This window comes from Cygnus olor, chromosome 1 (genome assembly GCF_009769625.2).
Source record: "Cygnus olor isolate bCygOlo1 chromosome 1, bCygOlo1.pri.v2, whole genome shotgun sequence".
Classification (NCBI taxonomy): Eukaryota; Metazoa; Chordata; class Aves; order Anseriformes; family Anatidae; genus Cygnus; species Cygnus olor.
In genome coordinates, this window is record NC_049169.1 from 204895623 (window position 1) to 204915271 (window position 19649).

At 39.1% G+C, this 19649-nt stretch overlaps 1 protein-coding gene across 12 annotated transcripts in view; it reads left to right on the plus strand.

Annotated features, from left to right (window-relative positions):
* The window catches only part of TENM4 (teneurin transmembrane protein 4), an 879437-nt gene that overhangs the window by 395546 nt on the left and 464242 nt on the right, over positions 1 to 19649 (plus strand). For 3 of the 12 annotated variants that reach the window (XM_040544433.1, XM_040544442.1, XM_040544434.1), the window contains exon 3: positions 97 to 179. The exons of the other annotated variants lie outside the window; for them this stretch is intronic. The gene's annotated coding sequence lies outside the window, so the exon portion shown is untranslated. The remainder of the gene's footprint in view (positions 1 to 96; positions 180 to 19649) is intronic. 12 annotated transcript variants of the gene reach the window in all.

Here is a 19649-nt window from a genome sequence, read left to right on the forward strand (position 1 = left end):
AATTCTTCAGCTGCTTTGTTAGTTAAAAGAAAAACAATAAGAAAGTTCATTCAGGTCAACCTAAGATACAGTTGCTCCTTTTTGATTTTTTTTCAGTTCAGCTCGTGAATCAAAAAGTGTAATGAAGCCAGAGATTTGCAAAACTCCTTTAGTAGCATAAACGAATGAATATAACCGAGGTAAGTTAAAACAGTAATGATAGTGCTTCGTATTTGTTTTAATTTTGCAGTGAAGTGAATTCTTATTTTATTTTAAACTTGAGTCAAAATGTGTCCTCAGGCATGAATTTATGCTGGTTGAAGTCACAGCTTGAATCAGGTCTCTGTGCAGGAATGCTACCCTGAAAATATACAGGGAAAACAGGGAAATGAAAAGATAATGGAGAAAGCAATGGAGAAAAGCCAGCAGAGCAGAAGTCAATAAGGTGTCCTCTGTGGAATAAATTTTGATTATTAAATTCAACTAAGTGGTGTAAGACTATATCTTATTATACATGGATATAGAGAATGCTTGCTGCTGGAGAGCTGAAGTAGTAATAATAGTAATTTCCTCCTGGAATTTCTTATGTTACTATAGCATAAATATTTTCTTCTAATAACAATAATTAAAAATTCAGCCATCAGATACATATCTTGGCTAGATTTATTTGAAGTGAGGTGATTTAATCACATTCCCATTGGACTAATATGTAATAGAACATTTGAATTAGCATTTAACATTCTGATTTTTAAAAAGATGTTTTAAGAGTCTTGGTTTTCAAGGGAAAGGTGAATAGAACTATTTAGAATATATAGCCTTCCGGTACTTGATTGTTTCTTTGAGTTTCTGTGTCTTAAATAGTAAACAAAAACAATTCTGAATATTTCAGTGAGGAAAAAGTAAATAAAAGGCAAAAACTTACAAAATAATCTGCAAACTAAGAAGGGAAGAAGAAAACATGAGAGCTTGGAGGTTAAAAAAAAAAAAAGCCTCATTGTAAGCTTCACTGGCTAAAAAAATTGAATTTTTGTAATTCTCTGGCCATGTTATCAGACAAGGCTTATGGTAATCCTCCCAGAAGGTAGATGATCTATAGGTATTTAATGTATTCATGAAAGCTGTGCACGGTATTGGCAAAATTCAGAGCCTGGAGTGGGGAGTTCCCGAGTGAGGGTTGCTGAGCCAAGGCCCCGTTGACTTACAAATCCAGTCTGCAGAAATGTGTGCAAGGCAACATCTGTGCTAGGCAACAGTGCTCTGTGTATCAACACATGTCAAAAACCGACCTCTCATTAGTTCCCACCTCAGGCTGTGTTGGATACATGTGAAAATGCATGTCCGAAAGCTGGACATGGCTCACAAGGAAACAGGTGAACAACTCTGACGTTATTGCTGCCAAGCCTGGCAGGAATTTTATTCCACATGACAGTTCCTAGGGCTGGATTCAAACTCTTTTTGCCCTCTGAAGTAGTGATCAGGCAACTCTTCCACCCTGCCTAGCCATTATGGCCAACCTTTCAGCAATTTAGGAAGGGGTTGCCTAAAGTTGTCGACTAACGGGATGGCATCTGCTTTAGTTTCTCTGCTCTCAGGTGTTTTGTTTTTTGGCCTTTGCTGTGCATAGGAGGGATGGGACTCTGAATCCAGAGGGCAGGACCCTAGGCTGAGAGTCAGAAAATGGAGGAATTGCTTTGCTTGATCGTAATACTGATCCTTCCAATGCTGTGACCTGTCTGACACCCACTAGATCCTGATTACTCAAAGGCTCTAAGAACTTAAATAATTAATTTTACTGTGATTTCTAAACTATTTTTTATTTGCTTTATTTGTAAGCCAAGAAGCTGAATACTTCTTCTATATCCTCAATGAGTGACTAATTACCCCAAGAAGCTGTGAGGTTTTCCAGCTAGAAGTTTATTGAGATAACTGTGCTGAGTCCTGTAACTCTCATATGAGTAAACTGTCCTTCTTCCATTGATACCAAGTATGGTGAAGCTGATACAAACCAGCTGGACCTGATCTTACAGTTTATTTAAGAGTAAACTATCTAAAAATATTGATTTGCACTGTCTGTGCTTCTGCTCTCTGCCTCTGACCCATGGCCTCCTCTTGTGTAAACACACATTCTTTGGTTGGTGAGAGACGTAATGATGGTCTGGTCCATAAGCTGAAATCAGGTTTGTTTAAAGAGCCTCTCCAAGGACGCTTCGCCCACTGAAAGTCAATGATGATGGTCCTTATAAATCTGATGCTAATAACAACATTGTGACCTGCCTGGCAATGTGGCAGTGCTGACCGAAAAAGCACAGACTCAAACATCATGAAGATCATTTTAAAGCATTAATGTGTGTACTCAGTGAGACTTTAAAGTTGAGGTTGCAATATAACAGAATTCCTTCTCTTATGCTATGGGTCTGCAGTGGGAGGAGCTCCTCAGCATGGGGGACCAGAGCTCTGCTTGGCCATGTTGTACCTCCTGCAGTGGCATTGATAGCCCCAAGAAAAAAGGATGGCTCTTCCTCTTCAGCCAAAAAAATCCGCCTGTGCGTGCCATGCAAAAGACAGGTCTTATCTCTAGAGACAATAGAAGGAAAAGAGCCTGACATTTCGAATCATCACTAAGAATGGACATTGGTGTGTTCTGGGAAAAAATGATAGGAGAGTGCAAATCATCACCAGCAGCTCTCTTGAGAAAGACACAGAGCACCATCCCTTTTGTGAGTGAGTTATGGGTATTACAGTGAGAAGAACTTCAGGGCAAATTCCACAAAATCCTTGACTCTCTTTGAGATACCAGGACCTGACTGCCCTGGTGGAGATGCTGGCCTTTTATGCCTCTGATCCAGGACATCAGCCTTGCCAAGAGATCCAGACCAGGTCAGGATAACTATGTGCCACATGGGGAAGAGAACTAATGCATGTCCTAAGGTGCAGATATTTAGGAATATTTAGGATTTTTTTTTTTTTAATTGCTGCCCTGGTGAATCTAGGTCTTCATGAGGGAGTGTGCAGTGGACTGAGGTTGGAGGTGGTGGTACCCAATGCTACCAGGGAAGGGAAGGGAGCTGGGAGACCCCTTCCCCACAGGAAAGGGATTCCTTCATTGCAAAAAGTGAGATTTTTTTTTTTAATTTTTTTTCCAGACAGGATCAAAAGTCAATATATGGAATGGGTGAGGACTAGACAGTGGCCCAGTTCTCTCCCACCCTGCAGCCTGGGTTGTGCCTGATATCCCTGTAGAAGGGTATATAAGTTGTTCCAGTCCAACTTGCTTGCATTTCATGCCAGGATATGCCCAAATTTCAATGGTTTCAGAAATAATCAGTCTCTGAGATTTTACTAACAAAGAAATGTATATCAACCTCCTGCAGGAGCTGGTTAATGTAGGCAGCAAGTCCCTTTCTATCTGTGAGCCTGCATCTGCAACAGATTATCAAAATCGCTCCACAGTTTCTTGAGCAAAAGCACGATGTGATTAATCTAGGCATACAAAGCTTAACGTACGGGTTGGGAGTCACTGTACAAACCGCTGCTTTTAAAGATCTTAAGGCAGATCAGATCATTCACCTTCTGGAGGTTCCTGTTTCCACTGGCTGTAAAGAAAAGCCAAGGGACACTAGCTCTGACTCTGATGCCTAATTTGGGATGTGCAGCCTATAAGTAATATATATATATATATGAATATACATTGTATTCATGGCTCTTTTTAAAGACATGGGTTTGAGGATTAATGCCTAAAACCTTTGCACCTTTATAAAAGGATCTGCTAGATTAAAAGATAAATGAAAGTGATATGTAAAATTCCCAGAAGTGAAGCAAATTTAAGGGAAATGGCCAGTAAGTCAAATTCTTGGGTTTAAACCTCATATTAGTAAAGAAATGAAATTCTGCAACTCTGATGGAAATTCAGGTGGTTTCATATGTGAACTTTAAGCTGACCTGTGAAAAGCAGAGCTAACATCCTTGCAGCCTGCTGCAGAGACGCTGAGATCCTTGTCACTTATTAAAGTTTCATTCTGTTCCCCCACGAACAAGGCAATTAATAATTTAGAATACCAATCAATCAGGGGTTAGATGTAGTAATCAAACACATTCCAGCTGCTAAGTATTGCTCACTTAAGACATTGATCAGCTGTAGGATGCTCTGTAGACCATTTAGATGAGTATTTTCTGACAATGTGCTTTAAACCCCCTTGAGGTCAAATCTTTGACACCGTCTGCTGGACCATGTGGAAGGTTGAATGCCAGACTGTCTGACAGACTGTAATTATTTTCTGTCCTGATGCCCTTTCTGCAGTCATTAGGGGATCAAATTTCTGAGAAAGCCAGAAAAGTTCCTTGTACTGCAAGCAGCTAATGGGCTGAAAATGAGTCTCTTTTGTTATGTTGATGATTTGCCACTGAATGTTGTTTGAAGCCCAGAATTGATTATTTAGGGCTAGCTCTATTCCGATCATCTACTGTTGGTCTTGTGCGGCTCTATGCTTTCTTGCATAGAGCCCATGTTGAAAGACATATGGTAGGTATTGAAATTCGTTCGGTCTGCTGGTGGTATCTTCAGGTGCTCTGATACGGACAGATGTCAATGGTGAGCCCCCCCAGGAGTGCTGATCCTGGACTTTTCAGCTAGATGCTGAATAAGCGTGATGAAGCCTAGATTTTCTGCCTTTCAGGACAATGCCCTGACTGTTCACAGAAATAGCCAAGAGAAATTAAGACGACATTTCCCAATAAATAATTTAAGAATGAGACACATTATTTGCAGTCCTAACATGACTGGAAATTTAGGCTATTGCCTAGCAAGTTACTATACGAATTCCCCTTACGTTGACCCCTGTGGTAATTGGAATTTCAATTATTCATTTTCAATTACAAGCATGGCATGATGATCACAAATGTCATTAAGTATTAAATTACATCTAATGATGGATAGATGGAAGGATAGATAGATGCTTCTCCAGATCTTTTCTTTATTTAATGCTAGTAAATCAAGCACTTTTTTTTTTTTTTAATGGAAGAACTTTTTAAAAATACTAAGAAGATGGTAAAATACCTTTTTATTCGCAGCAGATAAAATCCCTTTAACGTACATTACCTGAGAACAGCATAAGTTTTCACCATCTGTGTCATTAAGACAAATGGTGCCCAGTGTGTGTGTACACAAAAGCAGGTGATTTGGCATGCAGTGAGTGGCAAGGGAAAGGGAGGCGATTTGCTTCCTGCCTTATTAGAGATGACATCCTGGTGCTCATAATTGGGATCTTCGTTAAACAGCCTGCTCAATGTCTTTCCACTGTGCATTAGCATACAGAGAGAGCACAATCCCACACCCTGTATTAGTGGCTTGGAAGTCTGGGTGGGGAAATTATTACGGGAGGTGATGGCATAAGTATATTAGACGTATGTTAGGCGACTCGCCTTCACCCATATTAGTCTTCTGGTGTGATATGCAGTCTGCACCAGCAAGAAAAAAAAAAAAAAAGACTCCAGGCAGATGAGACAGCACAGAAACACTCATAAGAGGGCTCAGCAACAAGGCTGAGCAACTCCTGCGGTCTGCCTGGGAAATGTGGACACAGAGGGCTGGCTTTTTAGGGTCAGGCAAGCTCTGGGAGTGCTGCAGAGGCACAGCTGAAATCTAGGCTGGTTTAGCTTCTGAGGAAGGTGATGGCTTTTGAAGACACTAAAAAAGAAGTAGTGTCAGAATGCAATTTCTTGCATTAGATCTACAGAAATTACTATTTTACATTCTTGGCATTTTAAAAATTAAGGCAGGAATCCCACTATAGGAAAATCCTGTTTGCATGTTATTGCAATGAACTGCTGAACAACAGGCACCCAGTCTAAGTTAGGAGCCATGAACTATTGAGTTTAACATGTGCATGGATGTTAAATATCTTAGATTTCTTGTGTTTTACTTTCCCCTTTTTTAAAAACAACGATGATACAATTTATTCACAAGTCTACTGTGATGCCTAATTATCCCATAACTGTAAGGCCTTTCAAAATGGTATTGCATGGACATAAATAATGTCTATAAACTGCCTGGTGTGGTTATCATTTATGCAAAACAGAACTGAGACAATATTAAAATAGCTTGCCCAAGGCTACACATTGGCAAAGGCATTGGTAGACTAAAGAGAGAAGCTACATCTTTTTTTCTTAAATACACCTTTACTACCAGCTCTTAATTTCTTGTTTGTCTGATGGTAAATTATTCTTACCAAATCTAGGTATCCAGAATTTGTGTTTATCACTTTTACTATTTACTCATAACCTTCCAGCAGTGGTATCTTTTTCACAAACATCACCCTTTCTGCTGTCCAGGTATTTATAGTCCATTTCCACTGCCAGCCTATCCTTCCCACCCCTTCTTTCCTCTTCTCCCCCTTCCTCTTTTGTACACAGATGCCTATTCATGTCCTGACGTGGAAGCATTCCTTTACCAGTTACAACCTGTAACCCCACTTGCTTATCAGTCCCTCTGCCTGCCTTCTTTAGGTATTATATATATATATATATATATATATATATATATATATATATTATCCCTTCTCTCCTTTTTCACCCCTCCCCTTGCCAGACCCTGCCTTTCTGAAGCCCTTCTCACAGTGCCTGTAGCAGCAGTTGGGGAATCATCCATCAAGGCAATCACAGCTTTGCTCCTGCAAGGCACAGCGTTGTGGAACTGATTAGGTCTGGAGGGCCCCAGTCAGGTTTGTGTTGCTGCCAGCTCTTCCTGGGAATTGCTACTGTGCAGATTTTGCAGATGCAATCTCACCTGAGCTGATGAATAATTCTTCATTTTTTTTCTTATTTTTTTCTCTCTCTTTTTCCCCCCTTGCTCATGTGAGTAGGAAAAAAAAAAAAAAAGCACTAGAATGGACATCCCCTTCTTATGCAAAATCCTGTCTTCTTCCCATCTTCAGCACACATTGCTATTTATGCTGAGATGTATCATTTCTACAGTCCCTGCCCCTGAGTATCACAACTGTAGTTGTAAAGAAGGCTAAACTTCAAAACTCTTAAACGGTGTAAAGACTGATTGCATTTTTTCTCATTTTTCCTCATCTATTACCTGTTTTCTGAGTTCTGTGCTGCCTACACAGCACCCCCAGTGAAGGAAGTTGATTCCGGTTGCACAAGTTGAGTGAAAACGTCTACCACCAATAGGCTGAAGGAGGTCAAAAAAGCAGTCAAATTATTACACTGTATGTTTGCCAGAGATACAGAATACTAGTTAAAATATTGTGAAATTATGGCATAATTCTGCATGTGTTCAGTATTAACTTCAGATAGACGCAACAGAATAGCAGAGAAATGATGAAAATAACTAGAGTTGATTAGAGATTTGTATATAAGAGGAAGAAGATTGAAACTGTAATTCAGAGAGAAAATGAGTACGATTAGTTAGATTTGTGTAGAAAAGGCTCAGCATGGCGAGGGTCAAACATTGCTGGACTCACTGGTGCTCCACGTGTGTCCTAAGCCCAGGTTTGCCCTGCAGTTATCCTGTCCTGTCTCTCTTTCACCAAGCTGGAGAACACTATAGGAAAGCTTCAGAGAATTGAGAGGAAGCTCAAAAATAATATCAGAGAGACAGACTCTGTGGTGTGGAGGTTAAGGAGTTCACCGTCTGCTGTTTATATCAAAGTGCAGGTTGACAGGGATTTGGTTTAAGTATACAGACACCAATGCCTAGATAAACTTTTAGACAGGGAGGCCTTTTTGATATTGCAAACTAAAGCAGCAACAAGATTCATTGGCTAGAAGAAGGAGTTAAACAAATTCAACCTTGAAGGAATGTGCAATTTTCTAGCAGAGAGGGTAATTAAGCATTGCAACACCTTACCAGGAAAGGTGGCAGACTCATAATCATTCTGGTTCTATAAAACAAGATTAGCTATCTTTTGAAAAAGCTTAATCCACCTCCTGGGAATAGCTGTTTTGTCTGTGTATTGAGAAGGGCTGATGAGAGATCCCTCTGGCCACAGAGTCTGTGCATCTCTGAATCCTTTTGCTGAGGCACTTTGGGTGAAACTCACCTGTTGCAGACTGATACAACTATTTCCTTGTACAGCTTAAATGCATTTCTGGCCTGAAACTTGAGCTTGTTGCACTCGTGGGATGTAGGCAACCTCCTTGGTACTTATCCCGGGAGATGTCATTCAAATCCCAGATGTATGCCCTGCCCCTGGAGACTGCTTGAGAGGCAAGTTCCAAAACACTATAGATCACACTTCATTATAGAAAATTGCTACCAGGTAGGTAAAATAAACCAAGCCATAAACAGTAGAAAATCAAATGGTGTTTATGTGTTTTCTGGTTACTCCTGCACATGAAGCGGTGACAATTAAGGGAGACGTGTGATATTTTGGTCATCAAACTTATCTACCTGATTCATGTGTAATGGATCCTTCCACCTGTCTACCTGTTTTACACGACCTTTATTCTCAAAGGATGGGATTCATCTCATTTAAGCTTAGGTGTCTCTGTCTAAGCTGGGCACCTTGGGCTGTATATATACTTAGTGCTAAGAGGCATTATTAAAGGAGTGATTGGTCTCAGCTCTTGCAGATGTCTCCTTTAAAATGTAATGAACCGTGCTGTAACATTGCCTGTTCTTCTCCAAAGGTTAAAGAGAGAATCTCGGATATAAGCTTGGTGGTCTTAATTTGGTCATGTGACCCTATCAGCAATGTCTCATCAGCTCTGGAAATTTAACCTTTACTTTATGTTTGGTTAGATAGTTGTTATAGATTAACAATAATGATCCACTGTGACCTGTATTATTTATTCATTCTCCTGTTATGCTGCCTGCAACTCATTCCTGTCTAGAAAATGAAGCATTTGGATGCTTAAGACTCTCTGCAGATACTTTGGTTTGGCTTTTGAGATGGGACTTAGTGAGGTATGACTGTACAAAAAATAAGTCTTCGGTATGGCTGTCTAGTTTTTGCATCATTTTTGGCACAGCTGGTTATTTCCTGAACTTTAAAGGAAATCTGTCATTTGTTGCTACTAATTAGATGCCTTTACAATATGACCTGGAAACTCTTTTCCCAACAACTTGTTGTTATTAATAACATGAACTACAGCTGGGGCGTGCCAGTAGTTCAGGAGTCACAGAGCAGCATGACAGTTTAATTTGGTACCTTGATGAGATTTCTGCCTGCAAAGTTGCACAGAATATAAAAGACTCTGCTAGTATGACATTGTTGGGAGCACTTTAAGGAATTCCCAGACCATCTTTATTTATTTGAAAGCATTCACACTCAGAGATCTTAAAAAGCATGTAGTGTAGATTAGAAAGCTGGAAGAGACCATTCTGATCCCCCTAATAATTAATAATAATATTTGGTTATTTAAGTGGTTTGAGGACTTTGCAAACATTCATTGGCTAGTCAAAAAGTTTCTATCAAGGTATGTTAGAACTATTTTCATTGTGGTTAAGCGCATACAACCCAGCACTGGTGGAGTCCTTTTCATGAAGTTGGAGACTTATAGGCATATCTTCAGCTTATGGGGGCTAATATGCAGGGCTGAAGAGGTGTAGACAGATGAAAGTGGTGCCTAAAGTGCATCATTGGACCAAAGGAAACCACCATATGCCACTCTGTGCAATGTATTCCAAATTTGGCACATAAACCACAGGTTTGCTCTTGCCATTCCAGGCTGTCTGCTGCTCTGGTGCCAATCCACATTAATTTCACACCATTCATTGGGATTCTTGTGGCTGGGATGTTGTACTCCGAGACTGCAGACCTACTGCGATGAACACTGGGCGGAGCAGAAAGCAAATCTCTGCTTCATCTAAGTCACTTGGTAACTTTTTATAAGATGCACACACATACACACACACACAAATATATATATACAAAACTCCGAACACTGTCATTTGGATAATGAAATATAATTTCAATCCAATTAACAACAAAATGGAAGTATGTCTGACCTAAACCATTTATGATGAAGCTGGGAAAAGCTGGACATTGCCAGATTTTTGTTTAACCAATTATTACAGAATATATTGTAACACTGAGTTTGCATGACAGTCAGTATCTGCCCAAGTCTGCAAGAAATGATGAAAAACTGAGTTGCTCTCACTTTATTGCAGTGAAACTTGCAAACTAAATTGAAAACTAATTCATTATGGGACTTTTTGAAAGGCTTGAAGAGACATTTGTGCCCAAATCCATACATCAACGTTATTAACTTTAGTACTGCCAGGTAGAATAGCAGAAATTCAGTCACGCAGGACTATCATCTCTGACTATTGCCTAGACATTCCCTACAGCGTCACAAGATAAGCAAGCACCCTAAGAGTTTACAAAAGCGTCAAGGAACATGCTGCTGTTAGAGGAAAGTGTCATCACATATCACTTAGAAAACTTTCCGAAAGTTTCTATTTCACAGTATATTGAAGTAAACACAGGAAACAAATAAATGAGTCTATGGGCAGAAGAGTTCTCTTTCTTCCTCTCTTTTCTGAATGGAAGCAACTACTGTACTTATTTTCCAACTGAGAAGTGAAATTAAATTGTCTGGGTACTTGATGGCCCACTGTTTTTAGAAAGCTATTAAGATGCTGCTATCAAGTAGTGGACAGCCTTCTTGACCCTCTTTAGCTGGCTTATCTAGTGGCCTCCTGATGACTTCATCACTGTGCAGAAGGCAGATCACCAGAGGTGACCATGTTTAACAGTGTCTTCCTCTAAGTGGCAATTTAGTGAGCAAGGGAACACACTGGACTGGCACCTGAATACAGCAGGGGGGACCTGAGGGAGGAAGGGAACATTTTGTGCTGGTTATCTTGCCCCTAAGAAGCGTGGTGATACAACAGACTTTCAGCTGCTCCAGCTCTTATGCTGGCTGGGAGCGTGAATTAACAATGCTAGTGCTAAGTCTATCTGGGATCAGAACATCAGGCAGAAAGGCCCACCTCTTTCTTGTACAGGTTTTGTAGTGAAAATATGTTTTTACTTATTACTGGCGCTTCATGAAATTTACAGCTTCTAGATCATCATTCTTAGCTGATCTCTACAATGCTGCTCGTGGACAAAACTTGATTTTGCTAGTGAGGTCAGTCAGTTGGAGACATTAGACAAAGTCCTGCTGGCTTTATTTGTCTTTTTATTAGCCTTCAGTCAAGTGAGACCTAATTGAACTTTTTTTTTTTTTTTTTTTAAACTGAGAAAGGACTTTAGGTATGAATAACAGAACAGATTTAATGCTCAAAGCTTTTTTTTTTTTTTTTTTTTCTAATTTTGTCTTTGGGAAAAACATTTTGGCCTGACCTCACTTCTCACTTCAAGACACCTGTGGTGTAAGCCCCCCACATCTATGCTACCCTGCTGGCATGAGTACTGTTTCCCACCATGGTGCTTGAGCATGGAGGAGTAGCTGGGTGGGCACACGGGCACAGTTAGCATCTCATGTATCTGGAGATGCCTGCTACTCAAAGCACAAAGGCATCCCTGCCAAAGCTGTAACTACTCTGGCTCTTGCCTCCATGTGTTAGCCAAGAATGTGTTTTCAATAACTGATCAATCAGTGAGACCCAGGTTTGCTCCTGGACACCCAACACTTCCTGCCGGAGGTGTTTTCCTTCTTCTTTCTTTTATTTTAGTTTCTGATCTCCAGTCAATGCTGTTGAAAGGGCATAAAGGTTCACCTTAAGGGGAATGGTGACAGATAGCAATCATTCTTCAAAAAGAATCCCTTTCGGAGACAGAGGAAAGCAGAAAAGACAAATGGCAACAAGACCCTCTAGGCAAATTTCTGGTTAAATACTTCTGGGGGCCCAAGTTCAGACACTTGTGCTGGGAGCAAGTAGCCCTTCTCACGTCCTGGTTTTCAGTGTACTTCTTTGCTCAGAAGCCACACAAGAGCACAGATTTTGTGATCATGGAATGGATGAATGATTGTCTTCTCCATCCAGCTCTGAACCTTTCAGTCAGGATTTCTGAACTGTTATTTGCAAAGAGCAAAGAGCAAAGCTGCCTGTCAGACAATGTCATCAAATGAACCAAAAGGAGAACTGGTTTCACTCTGAAGTGAACCTATTGTGTGGGCACTTCAGAATGCGGTGACAGCAGCTTAAGATGCTCCTTTATTTTTCCTTCTGTAGATTGTTCTTTTTAGAAAGCTAACTGCATCGGATTATTTTTACGATCTGAGAAAAGGCTATGGGAACGGTTTATCTTTTTGTGTTTATATAAGTTCTCTAATCTAAATCTAACCACTCATCCATTGAAAAGCAAAAGAGACTTTTATGGTACTCTGAGAAAGATCCTCTGCTTGTAAATCAGCATATCGCCACTGAATTTCAATTAATTTCACCCTTGGCTAAGTAGACTACAAGAGATCTAGGTAGCTGAGTGATCTGGCCTTTTGGTTTAGTGGATTGTAATATACAAACTCGTAGGAAATAAAGGAATGAATAAAATTATAGGGTATTACTCTGAGATAATGTTGTTGTATATTTTGTTTAAGCCCCCAAGTATATTACTTCACAGCACATATTCTCCTTTCTTTCTCTCTCTGTCTTTCTGTGTCTGTGTCTGCATCAGTCTGTCTGCTGTCTGTCTGTCTGTCTCTTTTTTCTTTTTTTTTTTTTTTTTGGTAAAAGTCATTACTGATCCAATTTAAGGAAGGTAATAAAAAAGAAGAAAAATCTTTCCCTACAGTTTTATAGGAATGCAGCCTTTGGAGAAGCAATATCCTTCAAACTCAGATGACTGGCTTTCATTGACGTGAGTTGCTTTCACAGTGGAAATATTCTTCAAATGCTTGGCTGAAAAAGAAAATAATCATCAACTTGTTGAAACCATGCCTTCTTGCTGCTGCACAAAATCTAACCATAAGTAGCTTTAATTATCCAGAAGTAAAAGGAGGAGCCTTCTTAATACAAGCACTCAGATGCAATTTCCAGTTGTTTCTGTTCATGAAATGGTTGTAAGTTCAAGCTTGAGAAAAACTGTGTTTGCTGTGCAGCTGAATATAAACAGAAATAATAATAAGAGGGGAAAAAGACTAAGAAAGAGATGATAAACATCTTGATCGTACGTGTCACTGGCATACACAGCTCTCATGGATGGGAACAAGGGAACAGGGAGCCTTCAAGATGTACTGACTTTAAATGATTGACATTAAATTTGGTGGGATTTTTTTTTTTTTTCCCTGGAGGCAAGTTCCCTTTGGCTTCTGTCATGGTACTTATATTCATTGCCCTAGTTCCCCATCCCAGGCATCTGTGTGAGAAATCATAGCTATTCACTGAGGATTCTAATGAGGAAGGGCCCTGTGGACTCTCTGGTGTGATGTAGCATTTAGCCTTGCCCCAAACCCATCCCAGAATACTCACCTGGATAGAAAAGACAACTCGTCTCTCCTTTCCCCTTTGCAGAAATTAACTTGAATGGAAAGAAGTATTGAGGTGATAGGGAAAACTGTTCTTTTCATTCTGTATAACATATACACACACAGAGGTGCATTAGGCAGGGTCTACTTCTAAAAATACTACTACCACTACTACTACTACTACTACTACTACTACTACTACTGTTACCACCACTGTTAATAACAATGACAACAACAACAACAATAACAACAACAATAATAACAACAACAATAATAATAATACTGTGCAGGTGAGTTGACAACATTCAGCTGAAAACAGGGTAGTTTTCATGGCAGTGAATGGTGTTTTACATGGCTCAGTATCCAAAAGGTCTCAACTTCAACATGGGAGAAGGAGAAAAATGAAAATGTAAGGAAGGACATAACACAGTGCATAACACTGAGAGGGTCTCAGAAGCAATCTTTCTGCGCCTCTTTTCACAGGCATTTTTCTTCTGATGAAATTTAAAACAGCCCAAATAAAGGGTTTTCTGAGTTAGAAATATAGGTGGGAGTTGTATTGTTTTTTTTTTTTTTTTTTTTTTTTTTTTTTTTTTTATCTGAGGGTCTCTAACTACTTTAAGATATTTAATTAATTAAGCCTTTGAAATCCACTTTGGGAGAAGCTAAGAAGAATTAAAAACTGGAAAGTGTTAAATGTCTTGTGCTACCTTAACGTGTGTCAATAAAGAAATCTTTCATCCTTAAAACAAAACAAAACAAGAAAAAATAAATAAACAAGTCCTTTCCAACCTTGTGTTTCTATGATTCTATGAACAACAAAATACACCAAAAAAAAAAAAAAAAAGTTTAAGGAAAGTTAAAGGAAAGTTTATTTTATAAGGTGCATGGACAATTTGGAAACTAAGCATTTGAATAAGATCCCCAAATCTTCTATCTGGCAGCTGTAATTAAAAAACAGGTATTACAGCTACCTTTACTAACAATCAAAATTAGTATTCATGTTCATCAATAAGGAGAAGATCTCAAAACAGTTCTCCAGAACAGGGCAATATAATTATCCCTGACTAAAAACACAGAAGTCCACCTGTAGTCATCAATGTAACTCATTTCCCAGCAAATTCAGAAAATGTGCCGGTAGCGTGAATTGTCTCCCATCACACAGAACCATCACATCAGGGAGAATATACAGACCAACATCTTGACTTCATGGAAATCAAGCAGAGTCTGTGACCTCAGAGAAACATTTTTTTCCCTGATTTTCTGGCTCCAGTGTGCCATGTTCAGGATGTACTATGAGCCATTCCCAGGTGTTCCCCATCCAAACATCATTTTCCAGTAGTCTGCTGTCTTGCTATCCCCTTGACAAAGAGATGGACAATGGCAAGCTATATAATCAGGCTTTTTTTTAACCTTACATCTATTCTCCTTTCCCAGTATGTCTCTTAAATTTCTCTCTCTAACACTTCTCCTTAGAGCCAGGCTCAGTTTCTAACTTCCCCTTTTTCACTCCTGATTTTTTGCTCCATGGTCCAAGGACTTTCTCATTAGTTTTGCTGCCTGGCAAGCCTGCCAAAGTCAAGAGAAAGAAAGGTAAAAGCAGGTAGATTAGGGCAAGAGCAAGAGCTTGAAATCTGGGATCTGTAGTTCAATTCCCCTGTCATTACTTTTCCAATGCCAAATACTTTTCCTTCTCAACACCTTTTTTTTACTGACACTAAATAGGGAATATCAGTGGTTCCTCTATTCACTGGAGTAGATGGGCAGCTAACTTGTCTAGGAAAAGGACAGGAAGAAAATGAGAGATGTTTACATGCCATTGCATTTCATAAGGTAAACCATATTTTGCTGCTGCTACTGGAGGATGAAAGGAAATGCATTCCTGTTTTGTAATGAATAATCAAAGCCATTTCACTTGGGGTTTCTTTCCAGCTAACACTTGAAGCAATGGCACAGTGGATTTTTAATGACCCGGAGAGGAGAACAATGACCTCAAATGCCGGTTGGGAGCACAACTTTATTGTCTTTTTTTATTTCAGCCTCCTTAAACTCTCTCTCTTTTTTAAAAACCTTTGTTCTCTGCCTTTCAACAGATAGTTCTGTTGTAAGGTTATAAATAACTTTACAGGCTGTTTTTACTTACACACACACACTCTATTCTGCAAAGTGAATGGTAACACTGAAATCAAGAACCATGCTTCTCCAGCTCCAAACAAAGGCACTGCTACTTCTCGGCAGCACCAGGATTTGACCTGGGGGTCCTCCGGAGCAGAAACTACAAAAGATTAACATTTCAGTCTGCTGAGCCCACCAGTGCGGTCTTGCCTTATCTCATAAGCTCTGCCGGAGGAATGAATTGCCCTAGTTCATTAAGACTCGTTTTAAATTGTGGTGAGAGGTCACCACATAAGTCACCTCCAGTCTATTTTGCGAATAATATGGATTATGATAAAAGCCGGCTGGGAGGTTGAAGCCCAAGGATTTTGTTTTCTTTATTCTTCAAGGTGGGTAGAATACAGGGTGGGGAAACCCTGATCTGGACATTTCCTAACACTGCATAGTAGACTATAGAAAAGACCTTTTTGTTCTTTTTTTTTAACCCATGAATAGGTGACCTCTTGATCTCTCTGACCCCTTTATTTTTGCCATGAAAGAACTAAAACTAGCTGTGCCCATACAAAATCTTCTTTCGCTTCAGTTTTCTCATGATTAAATTCCATGCTGTGTTTTTGTTTAAGTGCTCTGATGATGCCCTTTGGAATTGGGCAGATGTTTGACCCTTTGAAACAGCATTTTTATTACTATTATTTTTAATTTAGCAGTGGCCTACAGTTGAGTCATGTTCATCCACATCCGAAATAAATGAAAAATGTTTTTGTAGTACCATTCATATCTCACCACCCAAAAGTACTTTGCGAGTGTTACACTGGGATACAGTAATTGGTAATTTGCATCAAATTAATCTGATGTGCAGAATGCTGTACATAATAAAACAAAGGCTGTCTCCATGTTGGGTTGATTACTGGGAATACACTAATTACAACTGTAGGCAGCTTCAAACATAACCTTGTCAAACTTAGGTAATGGAGAGTAAGGTTGAAGGCAGATGGAATATGATCTACTTTAATCACATACGTAAAAATTAATGGAAGCCAATCATTGAGGAAAATATGTGGAAATAATTCTGAAGAAAATGTATGTGCTCCAAATATTATGAGTTAGTCTCTTATATGCATAATCCTACTGGCTATGTGGGAGCTGTGTTAATTCATTGCTGTTGAAATCATGGTTTTTAGGAGAAGAAGAGTAAACTGGGATAACGTTTAGAGCTATGGAATGATATGGAATTGTATTGATAGTATGGAAACATATCTTTACCAGGAATTAGCTAAATCCAGGCTCTTTTTTACATGGCACTTTGTCAGGCCTCTGTAGACTATGGTTATTAAAAATGATCGTGCATATAATATTAACATCTAATTGAGATCAAGGCATCATTTTGCTAGTTACTATACAAGTACAGTGAATTTTGCACCAGAGAAAATACAGGCTTAAGATTTAACAGAAGTGAGTACTATATCATGTAGGCTAAATGTTTTAGTGCTCAGATTTTGTGATGCTATGCTTAGATTTGTTTAGGGGAAAAAAAAAAAAAAAAGAAAGAAAAAAAAAAAGTATGGACCCCACTAACACTGGACAAAACTTCCCACATTTCTCACAGACACAACAGAAGCTTTATGTCATCCCTCTCATGGCTGTGTTTCTGAGGTGTTTTGTATCACACTGCCGAATCACATGTCCTGGTGTAGCCCTTGGCTGGTGATCCAGGACTGTGTACCCCTCTGCCCTGTCATTCTCCCACTTGAGCATTCCAAGTCACATTAGTTAATGCCTGTTACCCAATTCATTTCCAATTCCATGCACTCAAATACAAGCCAAATAAACCTGAGAGAAATTACATACAAATACATAAAATAGACATGTACGGGCAACCAAACTTGTATTAAAGGCCACCCCTTTGGGAAGGGCTGGTTTAATGATTGACTTGAAAATATGTCTAAGGCTTCCAGCACAATTTTTCCAACCTTTACTTGAAAAACAACTTCCACTAAAGGACCGACCTTGTTCCAATCCCTTAGAACTCAGTGGTTAGGATATGTTTCAAAATGTAGATATAGTCCAAATATTTTACCCAAGAAAAAGTAGATTGCATATAAAAAGCTCTCAAGCTCCAGCTTTGAAGTGACTTGCACTCAGGTTTGTCTTCCCATGGGAATTTCTTGCTGGGGATACTGAGTGTACACAAAGTTAAGCACAAGAAAGGTTCAAATCTCAGTGGACAAGGCAAGGGGAGCTCCTGTTCACCTTAGACCTAGGGGATAATGTCAGTGAGATGTGGCTGTAGGTGAGTTAAACAGATCTGTAAACTCCTTCTTCCTCCCCATACTTACAAGAAGGACCACTGTCCTTTCCCAGCCCTGTATTATAGAGATGGATGTGAGAAGTGTGGGGACGGAGAAGGACAGAGAAAGAGAGAGAGAGAGAGAGAGAGAGAGACTTAAAATGTGTCATCTTTATCCTGAGAATGACTGTACTGAAGTAAATTATTGCCTAGCAGAGAATTATCATTTTTGCGAGATCTTAAAACCAACAGCTGTGAAATTGACTTCTAACCGATTTTAATTGAGATGGGCCAAAACTTAAAATATCAGAAATAAAAAGTCTGGATGTTTATTCCACCAGATGATGTGTGAATTTCTTTATAGCATTTACTGTATGTCTGCTTCTTCCAGATATACAGAGGACATTCTGTTTGTAATGAAATTGCTTCAGACATCCTTTGCTTGTTCTCAAATTCACAAACATTCTGGCCACATTATATACAGTATTATATCAATATATATTTTTTTCTTCTTGCCTGAATTCTACATTTTTTTTTTATTTATATTTTCTCTTCCTGTTTCAAAGTGTCACATCCCCAGAAGGTGTTCTTGAAATATCTGACCACCCCAAAATGTTAAAAATTATCACAATACACACATGGTTTACACTTTTTCCTTCCTCATCTATCAGATATTCAACCTAGAAATGAAATCAGTTCTTCAGTTACATCCAACCTTACCCCAAAATGCTAGACGTTGTCATATCCATTCTTCACAAAACAAGAGAAAATTACCTGGGAGTTGATCTGCAAGGCAGCTTGTTTGTGACAGTTAAAATTAAGTTCAAAAATTCAGAAGTTACTCATCCTCAGATAAATATCTCTAAAGGTAGGTTTTCTTTACCACGATTTTTTGGCCCAAAACAGGGTGTAACATCACATAGCTATAGTCCAGGTAGTGTTTTTGCAACAATTATACAGAATTGTGTTGACCTGCTCAAGAGATGGTTATAAAACCAGGGTCCACCTGGAAATAATGAATTTCAGGAGGAAAAATAATCAGAATTATGCAGAGTTTTATTCCTTTGCAAAAGTAATGCTCTAAAGGCCTTGCAATAACATATTAATATTTCTATAGAGGAAGAGTGGTAAAAAGCACACTTGTCATTTAAAGATATACAATACATTTTGGCTGCAGAATTTGCATTAGACCCCCATCAGGTCCTTTTAAATGGCAGCTCTATTTTTTTGATAGAGACTCCCTTAATCGTATTTATGTGTGATAAAAGATACAGTGAGCTAAAGTTTGGCTTAAACATTGTTGGGGCACTACTAACTTGTACCATAATTTAGTAAAACAATGTGAATAAGGTTGTGTTTCTTCTGTATTTCTTCCCACTGAACAACACAACAGCTTTGTCTGGTTTTGAAGCTTGAGATTCCATATTATGAATTAGGTGATTAAGTATTACATTCAGACCACCTGTTTAATCAGTTCCAACAGCTGAGCTAGATGTTGAGTGTGATTTTGACTTAACTTTGACAAAGTTGTTCAAATGGAGGTTTTTGGCAAGTGGAACATAACTGTTAAAACTATACATCAAAATGTAGCTGATTTCCCCTTTGTCTTGTTAGCAAAAATAACTAGAGATTCTATGAACATCAGTGATTATGAACTATGACAAATAATGATGGCTTTGCAAAGCCTTGGAGATGACTACTGGACATTGCTGAGTCTACAACACCTGTTGTGACCCCAACAGAAGAGCTACCTGCCACTAACCACTCATTGAGCTTGAGATATCGCTAGTCTGAGCTGTAGCTAAAGCTAGAGCTAAAGGCTAGACATTAAATTCTCTCATTCAGGCAATTTATGACTCCTTGTACTTTCTATGTAAGTGTTCATTTGTCACAGAAAGTGCTGAGG